This window comes from Periplaneta americana, chromosome 17 (genome assembly GCF_040183065.1).
Source record: "Periplaneta americana isolate PAMFEO1 chromosome 17, P.americana_PAMFEO1_priV1, whole genome shotgun sequence".
Taxonomy (NCBI): Eukaryota; Metazoa; Arthropoda; class Insecta; order Blattodea; family Blattidae; genus Periplaneta; species Periplaneta americana.
Window position 1 is genome coordinate 101,598,902 of NC_091133.1, and position 19,674 is coordinate 101,618,575.

The window sequence follows — 19,674 nt, forward strand, 5'->3', positions numbered from 1 at the left end:
TTCTGTTGTGCCACGACGGCCAATCCATGGAATTGTTGGTTGAAATCTCTCACTCCTACACCAAAATGAGGTGGTGCTCCATCATGCTGCCATAGTAACTGCATTTCGGCAAAGCAAGGACTGTTTTCAAGACATGACATCAGAATAACGGTTGACGCACGAACATGGTTGTCAACCCACCACTTACACCAGCTATTCGTTTATTCAAGTTATGACATCTGTATATGTGTACAAGTATGAAACCTAAGAACGAATATTGGGGAAAGCGACTTTTGACTCACTTTGTATTATCACTACCATCTCTCGGAAGAAGATGTCGCTGGAACCTAACAAGTGACATCCAATAGAGTTTATAAAGACGCGACTTTGACGTGGCATAATAGGACTGGGGCTCAAGCCCAACAGATTCTGTCATACGTGAGTTGATCGATTTGCTACACCCCTAACTCAGTTTCAAAGCAGATGACACTGTTCATTTTCTATGTGAGCATGAATAACAAAAATTTACAACCCTTCATCTGCTTATAGTATGTCACAACAGCCATTAAGGGCCACCAGCGTAGCTCGGTCGGCTAAGGCGCTTGCGTGCCCATAGGAAATTGCGCTCGGGCGTGGGTTCGATTACCCCTTGGGCTGATTACCTAGTTTGTTTTTTTCAGAGGTTTTCCGCAATCGTAAGGCGAATGTCAGGTACTCTATGGTTAATCCTCGGCCTCATATCGCCAAATACCATCTTGCTATCACTAAATCCATCGACGATAAGTAACGTAGTAGTTAAATTATAACACTGTCAGACATTAGTCTTCAAATGGAACGCAATGAGCAAAATGCTACGACAAAGTATACTTAATTTCTTAATAATGCAGTGTTCTCCAAATATTAAGGACAGTAGTCTCCTTGTTCTATACATCGCTGCTCTACGTTAAGTATGGATAACTTTTGCACCGCTACCCCTCCTTCGGTGCGTTCTAGTAGGGGAAGGGAGTAACCCGCGAGGAGAGCAAGAAGCAGCAAACTTTTCGTTCTGCGAAGGAATTTTACAATGTTACATTTGTTCGGATCAAATTTCTGCACATTTTTAAAGGGTAAATCTGAAATTCTTTAAATAATTTATTATCATAATACACTGGTCTCTTAAACCGACTGAGCATTATGGGAATTAAATCAATGGGTTTCCCAAAACACGCTATGAAATGTTCCACATAAAATAATTTTTATCTCGAAAAGGAAATAAAAAGGAGCAAAGTTGTATCACACTTTATTTGAAATGACTCAAAAAATAATAAATAATCTCCTTATGGTTCACACTGTATACGCTAGGTCAGCGGTGGAGAAAGTAATCAATTCACGTATATCTAACATAAAAAGAATTATAATTCACGTATATCTAACATAAAAAGAATTATAATTCACGTATATCTAACATAAAACGAATTACAATAAATCGGGGTTCCTTTGTCGGTCCCATTCTATCAATGCACTATTATCGGCATACTACTATCTCATCGCATCTCAGTAACAGTTTTTGTTTTAAAAGTTCGCTAAAAGATAACTACCTACCTTATAATATGTAACAAAGAAAAATGATGAGTAGATACTCAAGATTGGTAAACAGAAAATAGAAGCCAATAAAAAACAATCTAGTGAGATGTAGATCGTACAAGACAGCCATCAGCGCGGATGATACGAGACACATTTTTAGTGATGTAGTCGTTCACGTTAGCTGTAATGTGTTCAACGAGTTGGTCTACTGGAAGTAACACAAAGAATTCTGAAACTTAAACATTGATGCATATCGTTACAGTTCCATATAAAACTTGTTTCACGCTCTTTCAATTGTGAGATTCACAGTCGCAGCTGCTCATGAATACGACGGTTAAGATGTAGAGCTCTTTGACATTACGTAGAGGATAAGAATTCCGCGAAGGAATGGATGATCGTTGTCAATATGACGTCTTGTGATGTTGATCACAAGTCACGAGATTGTGTCATCTGCATCTAATCTCAAGTTGAAAATTATCTTGGAGTAAAACCCAACAGAAGTACGAAAATAGGTCACAAATAGGCTACTAATATTTGCATAAAGTATTTCCATAGAAGGAACATGAACCTACCACAATATTCCATTCAGATTCTTAGGAGGGCATGTGATGGTCATCGACTAAATCTGAAATGCTTGGGAAAAGTGGCATAAGTCAGTTTTCACAAACTTTTTTCATTAATTTATTGCAACTTACGGAACATCTGCTCGCTTGGGAAAAGAGACATAAGTACAGGGATATCATTTTATTTTTACTAACATTTTTAATATTAATTTGCCTATACCTCTGGATCAACGCCTTTTGTTATCCCCTTCCTCGACTGGAGTTCGATGATACTGGCGTAATATACAAACAAATCACTTTATTAGGTATAGGAGGGAAGAAAAGTAGTTCATCCATTTACGTAAACTACGAAATATTGCGCTTTTGAGTTTGATCATTTTCATTAGGTTTTTGTTTAATCAAAATACAGTACTGTATTAACAATGAGTGTTTTTACTCACGAACTGAGCTGTCCATGTGAACGTATTCATTATGCAGTGTATATTATACTGTCTGCAGCACATTAGCGTACAATATAGAGAATGAAGTTAAATTGAAAAATAATCATAATATGGATATTTAAACACATTTTTTAAAATGGTGGCCGTTCATTTCGATACAGGCTTCAGTTCTAATGTGCATATTATCGCACTATATACTATTGTATTTAATTCCAATTACCAGTTTCGTTCTTCGTACTAGTAACTCTTGTTGAAATAATTCTGTACCTACTCTATAAAAGAGTACCTTACGTACTGTAAATTCAATCTTCACTTCTGCCCGATCCGAAAAGATAAAATTACTCAGACATACTATCTACTGTCCGTCCAAGTGGTTATGTTGTAGGGTCGCAGAAAGGGAGGAAATCACGTGACAATTAATTACTTAACGAGGCCCCTTTATTTAAGTTATTTTAATCAGTTTTATAATATTACGTAGACGTACAATAACTAACAGGAATTAATGTTCTCAGAAAAGAGCTAAGACAGCCCAGCCACTAGTTGGCGAATAAAAGCTGGTGGGGGAAACCGGGATACGACGTAGGCAAATGGACGACAGTACCTGTGCGAAAATGATTCAATATTGAAAGCTCTTTCGTCACTGGAAAACCCGAACATATTTTTGGAACGTACTGTTTACTATGACCGTAAGGCTACTATGACTGTATATGCGGTCTTGGATCTGTGTGGAGGACGATTGAACTTCATTAGTAGAAGGGGTGGGAGTGAAGTACATTAAAAAACTCGGGTAAATAAAAATTGAAGTAAAAATAAAATGTCCCTGTATTTCTCCCATTACAATAATTCATACAGAAGAAAATCAAATCGACATAAACCAGTGTGAAGACAGTTTTTTTTCCTTCTCCTGTAAAATTAAAATTTTTAACTTGTGCCACTTTTCCCGAGCACTACAGAAATATTTTATTTATTTATTTATTTATTTATTTATTTATTTATTTATTTATTTCATCAATCATTGTTCACGTCATGGCGGATCAAATGTATTCCAGTTCTTAATCCGCCATCACTCTCTATACAAATATTACAAAAACTAATACATAATGAACCTATAAGTATCCTCTGTACATTATAATAGTACAGAAATATAAACACAATTCGAATCCACTTTTAATTTTCAATATTTATCTGCAAAAACTGCACGCAACATTTTATTCATTACGGCTTTCTCCGATTTGTTTAAGATTTTTGGTTAAGATACTACAATTTACAGTTGCCTTGTTATAAGCTGCAAAAAAATTGAATGTAAATACCGAAAAAAAAAGATGTATAATATACAGTATATATTGAATACTAACAGCCAATCTTTAATGAATACTAACAGTCAATCTTACAATAGTAATACATTAAAACAGAATAAGAGGACAAGTAAACAACTGTTTCGGACCCACAGACAATTTACAATTAACAGCTCTTAATCGTGAAAACTTTGTAACTAATTCAACAGTTCATAGCATAAATACGCGTCAAAAATGACTTTCATACTCCATCGGCAAGTCTATCGTGCTATCAAAAAGGAGTGCGTAATATGGCAGTAAAAATTTGTAATAGTCTACCTATGGATATATATAAAAAAAACTCAAAACCATAAGATTATTTAGGGCCAAATTAAAGAAGTACCTAATTTCTCACGCCTACTATTCTGTAGGTGAATTCATGATATTCAACAACGCCTCATGAATATTTCTGTGTTGTATTAAGTACTGATACTAAAACTTTGGCTTGTAGTAGTAGACTATATTGTAAAACTCTTCTATATATATTTGAATTACACTGTGACTATAATTAAGACTCTATAGTAATATTAATTTTTTTTTTTCGTTAGACATGTTCCATATTCTAGCTGTGAAGCGAAATACGAATACCAAGGAATGTAAATAAATACAATTCAATACAATATAATACAATAAACACATGAAAATATCTAGCAAATGTTGTTTAGTCAAATGTCCGAAAACAGGTCTGACCCTCTCACAAAGACACCAAGAAGCAAGAGGCACCGCTTATGAGGGAACTTGGCCAGGAGATAATAGGGTAAGGTGGCCAGTTTCCTTTCCTCTTCCATTTCATACATCGCCGACTAGCTACATATGACACTAGTTAGACTTCAGATGCATACAATAGTAATATGCGTTACAAGAGCGGTATGTTGAAGTTTTCATGTTCGAGGAAAAGTTTTAAAAAGCGAAACGTAATTGAGCTTTTTTAATTTCCGAGAATTGAAAGAAAACATACCGCTCGTGTATCGTACATTATTTTGTGCGAAGATCGTTTATTACATACCTGAAAGAGGAATTTCTAATTAGTTGCAATGAAATCTCCATCTTGGTTTCTGTTCAATGACGGCAAATTTGCAAAACAAAAGTATCTATCTTCAACATTGTTGCTTTAAAATGTTTTCTGTGTTTACTATACTCCAGCAGGCCGTGATATACGTCTGTCTCCCCCCCCCAGTCTATGTTGAGTCTGGAATCTTGTTGATTTTTTCACGGCTTCCTTAATGTTACTTGCATCACGAATGCAGTAACTTTAGTGGAGTTGTAGAGTTTACTTAATTTTTGCAAATATTTAAAAACAATAATTAACAGTGCAATTTAGGTGAAATTGCAGTGATAAGTTTCCAATTTATAATTATTACTATATTGAACGTCTCTAAAAATAATATGTTAAAAGCCTAAAGCAGTAAAATCAATATGTCACTTAAGCGGTAAGATGAGGGAAATTGTTATTTGTGTTAGGTTGGGAATACTGAATTTGGAATTTTAGGCTTTCCGCGGATTGGTTTTGTGCGGAAACCAAGCAAATACGCACGGTCTCGCACAAACAATTCTATTGTTCTTCCTCTGACATATCGTCAAGTGAGATGTACCGGTACTGCGTTATTGTTATTTATTTATCTGTAAAACCGGCATATGTGACTCGTAATAACGAGTATAATACAGTTTCAATAAACTTAGCAAAATCAGTAAGCAAAAAAATACTTGGGGAATTTTTGAAGGAAAATTAATGATTATTTAAGTACAATTTATTATAAAACTTAGCAAATCAATGAACTAAAAGTACTGGTCAATAAGGGAAAAATTTTCAGGAAAATTATAATTATTATATCAACACAATTATAAGGCTCAGCAAGATCATTAAGGCAAGAAAAAATGCTTAAGGGGAAAATTTCCGTCATGATCGTATATCATGCCTCGTCGAATTCTAGAGCCGTATTCATAAACATTCTTAGCGCGGGCTTTCGGTGGATGATCAGCGAACTAACGTTTTTCGTATTCATATACTAGTGTTAGCTATATGAATGAATTCTGTTTAGCACGCTCGTAGCGCGGGCTAGCGAAATGTCTGAATAGCACCCCTAATATCTACGAACAACATAAACTAGGATTTAACAGTTTTATGAAAGCACAACTGTAGCTTACAGCCTACATATTATGAAGATTTGCACTTTTAGTTTCAATCATGGGACACAAGTATATTTAGCTCTAAATTCAAAGACATACTTTTGTATCACGTGGAACCAAGCACGTTGTGTTTATGTTACGACATGTCCTGCACGAGGGCAAGGTTCTTCTGCGAGTACATTGTGGAGGCAGACAAGCCGACTTCCATTTCGACAGAAATAGCTCCAAGCTAGCTTTACACAATGAGATTTTTTCAGCTGTAGAACCCCCGGGGACTTTCCATATTAGCTCTGTCCGCACTGTACCATGTAACTCCCACAAACTGTGTTCACCGGGGATTAATGACTTTATCGGCGCATGTCCTGTTGTATGTGCGTGTCAATCACTCTACAGGCTTTGTATAAGCTGTAATAAAATCGTGAACATTTATGGCTTCTCACAGCAGTTCATCACAAACGCGCTACGTTAAACATTGTTCCCTTTTTGAATACTGTATTTCTAACCATTTCAATATTCAATATTTTCACTTATGCCAGGCGAGTAAGAAAGCTTGTATCTTTCTCATTTTTATTTTTTTTAGAAGAAACACACTAATTTTAGAGTATGAATAAAATAACATTTGGAACAAATTAAAAAAAATAGGCCTATGTGTTTTTTTTTTCATTTAGAAATGGGATGCCGAGGAGTCTTTTACACCTTGTACAGTAGTGGCAAAAAAAACCGAACCGACCCTTGTAGCTGATTTCAGAGCCTTGTTCACTCCAGAGCACGATAGACTGGTAACTAAGACTTTCGTGGTTCGAATCCTGCCTGGGAAGGAAACTTTTTTTTTTTTGTTCCTTATTCAAATTTGTTCCCAATACTTTTCGATTTCTGGTAAAAATCATGTTCTGGGAATAATAAGTTAATTAAGTAGCAAAATATCGCTGCAAAAGAGCATCTTCTGCGCACCTCTGGAAAAAAGAACTAAAGAAGAGACTAGTGAAGTGCTTTGTGTGGAGTGTTGCATTGTATGGAGCAGAAACATGGACATTACGACGAAGTGATGAGAAGCGACGACTAGAAACATATGGAGCATGTGAAACGGACAGAAAATAAGAAATGAAGCTGTGTTGAAAAGAGTGGGTGAAGAAAGAATGATGCTGAAACTGATCAGGAAGAGGAAAAGGAATTGGTTGGGTCACTGGTTGAGAAGAAACTGCCTACTGCAGGATGCACTGGAAGGAATGGTAAACGGGAGAAGAGTTCGGGTCGGAAGAAGATATCAGATAATAGATGACATTAAGGGGAGAAGATAGTAATTTTTAAAACTTTTTTCCTATTTGGTGTCAAATATTAATTTTTTGTATGTAGAGAGCTCATGGCTATAGCAACTCAACCAAATATAAATATTTTGAAAAAATTATTTGGGAGCCAGATTTGAAAAAAAAAATGTACCCAATGCAGGATTTTACTAAACTCGATATATCTAAGCCATTTTTAAAGATAAATTCAAACCGTTTGTTACAATTTATTTGTAAAGGCACGCTCTACAAACTGTCTGTAACAGAATTTTGATATTAGTTCCTAGATTTGGAAAATAAACAATTAAAATTTAATAACATTTTTTTTATTTTCTTTCTTGCAAACAGAGAGACTTATTTTTAAAATGAAATCAATTAGGGAAATTCCGTTACAGAGAAAAGTTTCCTAGTATTCTAGAGAACGTGTATTCTAAATTTCATTCATATATCTTTAACAGTTCAAAAATTATATCGATTTTTGTCTGGCAATGTAGCAAAAAAAAAATAAAGTTCCAGAAACGGCAATCAAAGGGGGTGTGATTTAATAATGCAGAGCGCAGGAACTTTAAAAATGGCATCTCAACATCCAATAAGGGCACAGATACCCACAAAATGTTATACAATGTATTCCACACACATCACAGAACATTTTAAAGAAAAATTTGGTTTTGAAAAAAAAAATGAAGTTCCGGAAACAACAAACAAAGGGCGGTGTGATTTAAAAATCCAGAGCGCAGGAAGTTTAAACATGGCGTCTCAACAACCGATAAGGGCACAAATGCCCACAAAATATTATACAATGTATTCTACACATATCACAGAGTATTTTAAGGAAAAAAAGTTTTTTTTGAAAATTTACTCATTTTTCACCAAAAAATACCATCCTCTTCCCTTAAGATATATCGTATGGATCATATGCGGAGACAACGAGAAAGGCAGAAAATATGAAAACTGGAAAGTTCTGGGTTTGCAATGAAAGACGTCCTTGGCCAGAAAACAATGAATAAATGAACCAAAAATAAGTAATACCTTTTAAAACTTCCGAGTAAAGATATAGCTTTTGAATGATTTATTACATTATTATTATTATTATTATTATTATTATTATTATTATTATCATCATCATTATCATTATTATATTTCATGTATTAGACCTAAGCGCAGATTTTATGCAGTATTAAAGAATTGTATGTTCTTGGGTAAGGAACTATGAGGAAATAATTATTGTTTTGCAGAAGACTAAATATAACTTCAATGGGCCACTGAACCTTATACCCAACGTACGAGCTGTAGAAAACAAGTACTATGGATAAAAGAGACAAAATTAGTGCCGAGATTCCACACCTGAAACATTTCACGGTCTGATAATTTACTTCTATCTTGCGCATAATATATGATACAACAAACAAATCATTTATCAATCATGATATGGATTATGTTATGTAATACACTTCACGATCACGGTCATAGGAGACTGGGACAATGGAAATAATAACAAATACAGCTTTACCTAATAGAATGCTGGAGAAAGTAAGAGGAACGAAATGCGAATCATTACAGACACGTTCTCATATTTGGAATTCAGAATTTGAACCTTCCAGTTAGCCTATAAGTGAATTTTTAATATTCCAGCAGCAGCAATAGTAATATTGATGGCGGTAGCAGCAGTAGTAGCAGCAGCAGCGGCAGCAGTAGTGGTGATAGATTTTATTTAACGATATTTTCACTTGCAGAAGTTATTCAGTATGGAAACTGAATGTGGGCAGAAATCTCGGACAAATGTTGGCAGGAGTCCTCTATTCGAAGAACAGGGTTTTCTTTTATGTGCCGCAAATCTACGACGAGACTCTAAAGGCTGGTTCACAATAAACCGGGAACGAGAACCAGAATGAAAACGAGAAGCAGAGGACGTGAATATGGAAATTTTTTATTCACAATAAACCGAGAACGTAGACGACTATGCATATCGATATGTATGTCAATAACGATATGTAAAGTCGATATTACGCATTCTGATGTTATTTGTGTATAATTGACCAATTGTGTTCTCTCATGAGTGCAAGGCAGCCAACATAAACACAGGTTAACCAACTTCGAAATTTCAACTGAAACATTTCATTAGGTACGGGACTATAAATATGCCCATGCATCTTTATTATCACAACCTATTTTAAGGCTACCATAACGTAAAATAATTAAAGAAGAAACATTTGTAATAGAACAAAAATGAAGACAACAGTAATTATTGAATTGAAGCATGAATGTGTAGTGTGTAATACAACCAATACAGTAATAAAATGATTCGCTTCCGATCGTGTTCAAAGATGCAGCTATTGAAAGCACGTATTCTCCTTCATTTTCTCATCTTTATACGAGGCGCGCCGCTTATCGTAAACGTGAGGATTTTCCTCAACATTCAATATTAGAATCTCATCAAATAAAACTTGCTCCATGATGCACATCACAGAACAAAATAACGCATAGGTTATGTCACGGTCTTCTTGCTACAAAATATGACGACAAAATAGCTTTTAGATAGAAATAGAATGAATCTAGTGGGCTGTGATCGGAAACGTGAACGCCAAAGTTGAAACTTGGCCAACTCTCCGTTCCCGATCCCGGGCTCCGGCAGGCTTTTCGTTAATTGTGAATGCTCACATTTAAATGTACACATTTTAACAATTTTACCGTTTTCCTTTTGATTCTCGTTTCCGGTTTATTGTGAACCAGCCTTTACTTCCCTCCCGAAGAAGCAATGCTAAGGATTTTATCGTCCTTCAAAATTCATTGTCCTCGGTCGGGTTTGAGTCCGCAAACCTCGAATCCAATAGCTAACAAGAAATATTTCTGTAATCTTCATCTTACGATTTAAATTCACAAATATTTCTGTAGGTCATGCAATGCTTTGTCAATTAGTTCCAATATTATTACATAATGAATTCGTTTCCCTCTTTGAACGGTAATGGGAAGTGACCACCTAATTCATTAAACCTGGAGAATAATCCTAGCCCCTCCAAATTCAAATCCCAGCAACTGCCTTGTTCACAACTGTACTTCAAGACAACCGTGTATCCGCCATCAGAGTCACAAGAAGAGAGTTGGTCTCGCTGTGCCAATTCTTGCGGAACCAAAACACGTATAATTGCAAGAACCACAAGCTTAAAATGCAGTTCACTGTCACTCCCAAGAGAAATAAACCCTTATCTAAGTATAGTGGTCATCATGTACAGTAGTGGCAAAAAAAATCGGACCGACCCTTGTAGCTGATTTCAGAGCCTTGTTCACTCAGAGCACGATAGACTGGTAACTAAGACTTTCGTGGTTCGAATCTCGCCTAGGAAGGACACTTTTTTTTGTTCCTTATTCAAATTTATTCCCAATACTTTTCGAAAATATTGAGAATATGACCCATGTTTATATGACATATTTTGCTCAAAAGTCTTCGGAAATATGCTCCGTAAGTGGCGGTAACTGCTCGTGCCTTTCTTTTTTATTTAGTTTTAAGGATAAAAGAATATTACAAATACAGAATAAACTGTTTAAATTCACTTTGAAGTTCAATATGAATATTTTCCCCGCTAACAAGTTTTAAAAACTAAAGTTACCTACTATCATAGAAACGACAGCCGATTGATAGTAAGAATTTCACTGTTTCTTGATAATAAAAATGTAATTTAAGACATGGGTACTGTTCACAGCTTTGTCTCCAAAATCATTAAAGTCCCAAATCATACTTATTCCGTTAAATCTATGTTCGAGAGTAAAATGAACGATTCCATCCCAGGGGAAGCTTGGTATTAAAGTTGGACAACTCCACTTTTGCCTTTTTTTTTCCCCTTTTTTTATTTTTACAGATCCTTGGAAAATGGGTTATAGAAATATTTTTTCAACCTAAAAATGTGATTAAAATTAATATTCAGGTCGAAATTTAAGTTTAAAAAGTGGAGTTGTCCATCTCTGAAGCTAAGTCATGGAGTTGTCTGTTTTTGAAACCAAACGAAGCCATATTTAAAGTGAAATTGTCTACTTTTGAATCAAGGTTTAATTAGGTTTCAAAGCAAATTTACGTAAAACAGTACGTATTCATCCACAAACAGATTATATAAACAACTGGTAGTGATGATGATGATAATAATAATAATAATAATAATAATAATAATAATAATAATAATAATGCTGTAATAGCTACTGATCATACGAAAAGTGGAATTCGTTCTGGTTTTATATTAATTGTTGTGGAGATAAAATTAACAGCTCCTAAAATTGAAGATACACCTGCTAAATGTAATGAAAAAATTGCTAGATCAACAGATGCTCCAGCATGAGCGATACCTCTTGCCCAGCCATGTTGGATTCGCGATGCGTGATGGGAAAAGGTGGTATGAATGAGGACTTCTCATTGGCTATTGAAGGAATTGTCCTAATCTGAAACCAAGCCACAGTGGAGTTGTCTACATTTTGATTCTAAAACGCACAATTAAGTGCTATTTTCGCTCTATTCTGTCCGTTTTTTTGTACCTAAACAGTTCCAGAATCGCATTCAGCACACAAAATTCTATGAGAAACAATATCTCGAAATGGCAAAAAATGGAGTTGTCTAACTTTGATACTATGCTCCTCATCTCGTTGTCAATATTACGGATATTTAACTTGTGTAACCGGCATTCAAGCAAGTCAGAGATAATTACTCCATAACAGCGTGAAAGCTGAGTTGATATTTGCAACGTGTCTTGTCACCCACTAGAATTCGCCACGCCCACCTGAGGAAGAAATCTGCACCTACCAATCTCGCTGCAGCCATCTCGGTATGTGAACTCCACCCGGGCCTTAGGCTACAAAAAGGCGCCTTCGATTCAGTGCATACAAACCGGACTGTGGTTCCTTCCAACTGAGGGAGCTCGAGTTACAATACGCATCGGCCATCATCGAGAAAATGTAGATAACGGACCACGTAACAACTTGTGTCAGTGCACTCTGGCAAACGAACAAACGAGAATTTTTGTTAATGTCATTTTAATATTCCTTTTAAGCCTTTAGGTCCTCTAGATCAGTGGTTCAAAAATTTTCTGGGCGAGACTTACGTTTACGCCCCCTCCCCACTAATGTACCGGTGCTAAGCCCCATTCCAAAAATTATAAATCTCTGTATTTATTTTATTTTATTGGGTTATTTTACGACGCTGTATCAACATCTAGGTTATTTAGCGTGTGAATGATATGAAGGTGATAATGCCGGTGAAATGAGTCCGGGGTCCAACACCGAAAGTTACCCAGCATTTGCTCGTATTGGGTTGAGGGAAAACCCCGGAAAAAACCTCAACCTGGTAACTTGCTCCGACCGGGATTCGAACCCGGGCCACCTAGTTTCGTGGCCAGACACGCTGACCGTTACCCCACAGGTGTGGACTAAATCTCTGTAAAATCGTAAACAACTGTAATTGTACTCAAAACCAGTGGATAACACCCAATTTCTAATGTACCGGTATACTCCATTTTATTTCAAGGAGTGCAGTTCGGTGGCTCCTTTGAACACCCACTTACAGATTTATGGCTTCCTACACAAAACACCTTTGACAATTCCATCTGTCTCCTCATCCCAACATTGCACTGTTGCCACAATCCTGGTGACCCTCGAAATGAGACTGACGGGATTCTTGGAATTCGGAAAAGATGCGGCAACTCTGCCTCCACGTGGATTTGACGGGAGCTTGTCAATTCTTCTGAAGGAGGGTTGTGATTGGTTACTGACAGGAGAAGACAAGATTTTCGTCACAGTAAGGAAGACATTTATTTATGACAACCAACTAGTAGGGGGGGGGGGGGCAGTAGGTCTGTCGGCAAAGTCCTTTCTATGAAACTACAATCCATGAAATAAAATACAGTATACCAGCAAGACGAGAAATCGGACTATGCAAACCTATTTTCCAATTCCCCTTGGCTTCTTATATTGGCCTTCCTTGTTGACATATTTTTCAAACACTTAAATAAAGTACTTCGAATACTAGTTTGTAAGGCCAAGATGTTAACATAGTAACAGCCAGAGATAAAATCAAAGGATTTATAAATAAGGAAATTTGGTTTCGGATCGACATCACTTGACAAAAGTCCCGAGCCATGGCGTAGTGGTCTAAGGCATCCTGCCTAGGACTCGCGTTACGAAGTCGAGTCCTCATGGGGGAAGAAATTTGTCTCATCTTATGTGAGAAAGAATTCATGATTAGAGGAACTCTTATAATCACGACTGAATCCGTGTAAGAATTTGTTAAAATTAGGTGTAACAATCCTAGCAAGTGACAGTTTTAATTAAATCGGTTTGTCTTCACTAACGTGAGAACTGCATTTGCTGAAGATACTTAACATGATCAATTCTACACATAAAGAGTTTCAATAATAACGAGTTAGAAGAAACCTTAAAGTATCACGAAATATATGCGATAAAACTATTCTTGTATATCTTATCGTACAGCGAAGGATGAACTTCCACATCTAGATATTTTTAACTTGTTGCTGACAATGTTGTTTCAGGAACTAGTGAAATTTTCCATTGTTATCGACAGTTTCCGGGTATAAATGTGCAGTTGTTTTTGTCATCATATTATGTATTGTGCCACTTTCTATCTTATGTTTAGTAGAAATAGATTTAAACCAACGTTTTTCAATAGATCATGGTGCGGCAACACCATATTCTGCTTATTGCTAGTGGTCACTGATAACCAAGTGTGTGTGTGTGTGTGGGGGGGGGGCAGAGGATACTTCATATTCTTCTGGATTTTATTAACATGAAATACAGGACCTACCATCCTTAAAAGTAGCCGATTCATATACTTTAATATATAGTAACTATCTGTATCCTCATTTCTTCCGAGGTCTTCCCCAGCCGAGGGACTGAAGTCAGATGGTCTATGGCGAGTCCTCGGCCTCACTTCATTTCACACCCTTTGGTCTGATTACCTGGTTGGGTTTTTACCGAGGTTTTCCCCAACCATAAGGCAAATGCCGGGTAATCTATTGGCGAATCCTCGGGCCTCACATCATCTCACTACAGCTCGCCAAAATATTGTTAAAAATTTGTAGAAAATTACAAAATTGTAAAACTATAAAAACTGTAAAAATTTGTAAAAATTGTAATATTGTAAAATTTTTTACTTGTTCCACATCTTAAAGCTTCATTGCTCATGTAAGATCTATGGAATATAATAAATGAAATGAAAAAAAAAAGAAAAATGGTTCATAAATAATAATAATAATAATAATAATAATAATAATAATAATAATAATAATAATAATAATAATAATAATAATAAATATCATGTCCCCATTTTCAGTATAATTTATACTACCTCAACTTTGACATTTTTTTACGGATATGGGCCTATATATTTTCAGTATTTTTAAAAACCAAAACAGAGGGTATGGACAGTGTCCATGTGCAGTCCTCTCATTTGAAATTTAAGTTATTTTTATACTTAAACATTCAAGTACAGTCATCCGCAGGCAAGAATACAAAATATTATACAGAGAGATTCAGGAGTATTTACCGTCACTTATGGAGCTTATTTCCGAAGACATTCTGAGCAAAAAATGTCACATAAACATGTGTCCTAATCTCAATATTTTCAGAGTTACAATAATTTGAAGTTGTTAGTAATATACCTTTTTTATTTAGTTTTAAGGGTAAAAAATATTACAAATAGAGAATGAACTATTCATAAGTACAATTTCTTTAATTGGCTAGTGTTCTGAAGCTAAAAATGTGTTGTTAATTGCTTTGTACAGATTTTGTTTTTCAATTTTTAACTAAAAATTACATAATTCTTATACTCTTACCACAAAAATTGTTAGAAATCATACGATTTTAAGAACTTGATTCTTTACAGTTTAATTATGCATCCTAATGTACATTCTTTAAGAATTTACAATAGCGACGTAATTTGTAACAAATTTTTGTGGTAAATACGTAAGAAAATGTAATTTTGTAGTTAAAAATCGGAAATAAAAAATTCTGTACGAAGCAACTATGAAATTCACAACACATTTCTAGCTTCAGAATACTAGCTAATTAAAGAAATGATACTCATGAATTGTTCATTCTTTATCTGTAATATTCTTTTATTCTTAAAACTCAGGATTAATTGTATTTTACAAACAACTTCAAATTAGTGTAACTCTGAAAATAGAGATTAGGACAAATGTTTATATGACATTTTTTGCTCAGAATGTCTCCGGAAATAAGCTCCGTAAGTGACGGTAAATCCTCGTGAATCATCCCGTATAACAAAATGGCTACAACAATTTCCTTACGGCTTTTTTAACAAGTATTACCAAATAAAATGCTACTGATTTAAATCCCCAAAAACGTTTAACTACAAACACACGAAAACTTATTAAAAGATGCAGGGGATTCTGGTTCACAATAAACCGGGAACGGAAACGATAACGAGAACGAAAACGGAAGTATTGTTAAAATAAATGTATTTAAATGTGAGTATTCACAATAGTAAATGGTTAGCTCACATTTAAATACATTTATTTTAACAATATTTCCGTTCTCGTTGTCGTTTCAGTTTCCGGTTTATTGAGAACCAGCCTTAATTTGCAGTGATTCATGGCCATTTTACTTTTTTGGCGTGAAATGTCTTATGTTCGATGTACAGGAGAAAAGTTGTATCGTTTTGACATGAAAAGTTTATTCTGACTCACTCGTAGTACAGAAGTGTAAGATGAACTTCGTGCTTGTGGTTTTCCTTGCAGTCCATGTGTTCCATCCTCTATTTAATGTGCCTCAAGGTTTTTCACACACAGTAGCCACGAAAATGTTGATATGAGTTATATTCACACACATGCCTATCAAATGAAATACACTGTTAAAGTGCCGGCACATATTGTATTTCATTATTTTAACTCGAGTGTAGACGTTTTGCGCAATCATTGGGATTTCTTTAAATCTTCTTGAGATTTGTTTTAACGTGACACGTTTAAGTGTGCACCTATTCGGGAGAAATGTCCCTTGCCGTAATACTCTACTCGTATCGTGCTCCTTAGTGGGACTGCGCCGATGCAACCCGCAACATTTGCTCCTTAGCTGCAGCGGGTCGATGTTACAAGCAATACAGTATAGAATAACGGATAGCGTACAAATAAAATAACGTATTATAGTGCAACATTCATTATGATCTTCAATTTATTTCATACGCATCATAATCTACAAACATCCAAACCCATACAACCAACAACCACTTAGACGTTTCATGCAATAAGTGGTTGTTGGTTGTATGGGTTTGGATGTTTGTAGATTATGATGCGTATGAAATAAATTGAAGATCATAATGAATGTTGCACTATAATACGTTATTTTATTTGTACGGTATCCGTTATTCTATACTGTATTGCTTGTAACATCGACCCGCTGCAGCTAAGGAGCAAATGTTGCGGGTTGCATCGGCGCAGTCCCACTAAGGAGCACGATACGAGTAGAGTATTACGGCAAGGGACATTTCTCCCGAATAGGTGCACACTTAAACGTGTCATGTTAAAAAAAAATCTCAAGAAGATTTAAAGAAATCCCAATGATTGCGCAAAACGTCTACACTCGAGTTAAAATAATGAAATACAATATGTGCCCGCACTTTAACAGTGTATTTCATTTGATAGGCATGTGTGTGAATATAACTCATATCAACATTTTCGTGGCTACTGTGTGTGAAAAACCTTGAGGCACATTAAATAGAGGATGGAACACATGGACTGCAAGGAAAACCACAAGCACGAAGTTCATCTTACACTTCTGTACTACGAGTGAGTCAGAATAAACTTTTCATGTCAAAACGATACAACTTTTCTCCTGTACATCGAACATAAGACATTTCACGCCAAGAAAGTAAAATGGCCATGAATCACTGCAAATTAAGGCTGGTTCTCAATAAACCGGAAACGGAAACGACAACGAGAACGGAAATATTGTTAAAATAAATGTATTTAAATGTGAGCTAACCATTTACTATTGTGAATACTCACATTTAAATACATTTATTTTAACAATACTTCCGTTTTCGTTCTCGTTATCGTTTCCGTTCCCGGTTTATTGTGAACCAGCCTTTAGCCTTTTGAGGGATAGAGCACGATATGATAGAAATGCAATAAACTGTAGTACTATAGCAACGCGACACGTACCCAGGTAACAGATGCATTTTATTTCGATTAACTGACATAGCGCGCCTTCCACCAATTTACACATAACCAACTTTTACACAATTCGCTCGAAGCAACTTTCCCTAAAATTGTACTGTGTATAACGGGAAGGGATGCTGAAATGACACCATTTAGCACCTCAAAGATAGACTACATGCGCCAGGCATCATCGTCGAAAAGTGAACTATGGAATGCACGTGGAAGCTACGGTTGGATAGCACGGTGCAATACAATGCAACTTTCGTTTAAAACAACTTTTTAAACTGAACGGGCTATCCACAGTGATAAATATCCAGAGATACAAGATAATCGATGCGCGCACAAGCAAAACAAGAAAGCAGCAGTTGCAAAATGGCAGCACATGCGCCAGGCATATCTTGCATCATCGTCGAAAAGTGCACCATGGAATGCACGTGGAAGCTACTGTTTGATAGAGTGGTGCAATACAATGCAATTTTCGTTTAAGGCCACTTTTTAAATTGAACGGACTATCCACAGTGATAAATATCCAGGTGTCAAGATGATCGATGCGCGCACAAGCAAAACAAGAAAGCAGCAGTTGCAAGATGGTAGCACATGCACCAGACATATCTTGCATCATCGTCGAAAAGTGCATCACGGAATGCACGTGGAAGTGGAAGCTACGATTGAATAGGATGGTGCAATACAATGCAATTTTCGTTTAAAACAACTTTTTAAAGTGAACGGGCTATCCACAGTGATAAATATCCAGGTGCCAAGATGATCGATGCGCGCACAAGCAAAACAAGAACGCAGCAGTTGCAAAATGGCAGCACATACGCCAGGTATATCTTGTATCATCGTCGAAAAGTGCACCATGGAATGCACGTGGAAGCTACTGTTGGATAGAATGGTGCAATACAATGCAATTTTCGTTTAAAGTCACTTTTTTAAATTGGACGGGATATTCACAGCAATAAACATTCAGATGTAAAAATGATCGATGCGCGCACAAGCAAAACAAGAAAGCAGCAGTTGCAAGATGGCAGCACTTCTGCAGAAGTATTGTAGAGCAGAGCTTCGTTGTGTGAGTTTTCTGAGCAAAAGAAAGGCCTAATCGTGAAAATTTGTGGACTTCAAAAATGTCTCGAAATTCTGAGAGCATGAAAAGTGGACACAACAGGAGAAAGGGGCATCTCAAGGCGAATCAAAGAAGCCCAAGACTACCGCTATGGAGTACAAGAGACGACAGAGAGAGAGAGAGAGAGAGAGAGAGCAGCGGCGGCGCGAGCTCCGTGGACTCTGTGGCTGAGAGTAACTGGACTTGACACCGCAGCCGTCTATATCGATTCAAACAATGAATTCAAGTACTATTAGTCTGTAAGCATACTTATCCTATATTCTGTAAATCATTCATTCATTCCATAAAGGAAACGAATTCAAAACATTTTCTTTCGCCAATTCCGCCCAGAACCATCCTCGCTACAAACGTAACTCTACGTCCATAAACTCTCCGGCTCATTTCACTAGTGGGCCACTGCTTTTTACAAAGTTGTCTGACTATAATATCAGTACACGCTTGAGTACACAGCTGTAATTACTACCTAAACTGTGTGATTAATAGTCCTAACAAGAACACCTTTTCTAAGTACAAGAAAAAAAAATAATACTGGTTCATACACTATCATAATTATCTGCGAGAAGAATTAATTTTTATTTTCATGGGCCACTTCTTAAATTTATCACTGTTTACGCTTTATACCTAACAACACCTTATAGCACGAACACAGAAGTCCAAACTGTGCAACAGTCCATACTGATGTATTCTTTGTCATAATGATTCGCGTTGTAAACAATTACTACCGTCGTAAGGAAATAATGAACTTCTGATATTTCTAGTGAAGCACGTGGAAGATACAGGGCTAGAGCGCAGTGTTGCAGCTAGCAGCGGGAGTGAGACTTCCGGAAGGCAGATTGATGGTTTTTATTACTGGTAAGAGCGGAAGTGTTTACTATATGATGACAACTGAGTAAACAATCTAAGTGGCAATGTCGTCTTAATTTGATCTGTGGCGCCGCCAGGAAGGTGAGTGACGAATTTAGTTACTACTGGGCAACCTGTGCAATTAGTGGTTTCCCTGGCATCAACACCTTCGTATCATTCAGACGCTACATAACCATAGCAGTTGATGAAGCATCGTAAAATAAACCACTAAAAATGATACGAAACGGTAAAT

At 36.2% G+C, this 19,674-nt stretch overlaps 1 protein-coding gene across 6 annotated transcripts in view; it reads right to left on the reverse strand.

Moving 5' to 3' along the window:
• spoon (A-kinase anchor protein spoonbill) overlaps nt 1-19,674 on the reverse strand; it is a 189,430-nt gene that overhangs the window by 36,856 nt on the left and 132,900 nt on the right. The gene's annotated exons all lie outside the window — the stretch shown is intronic.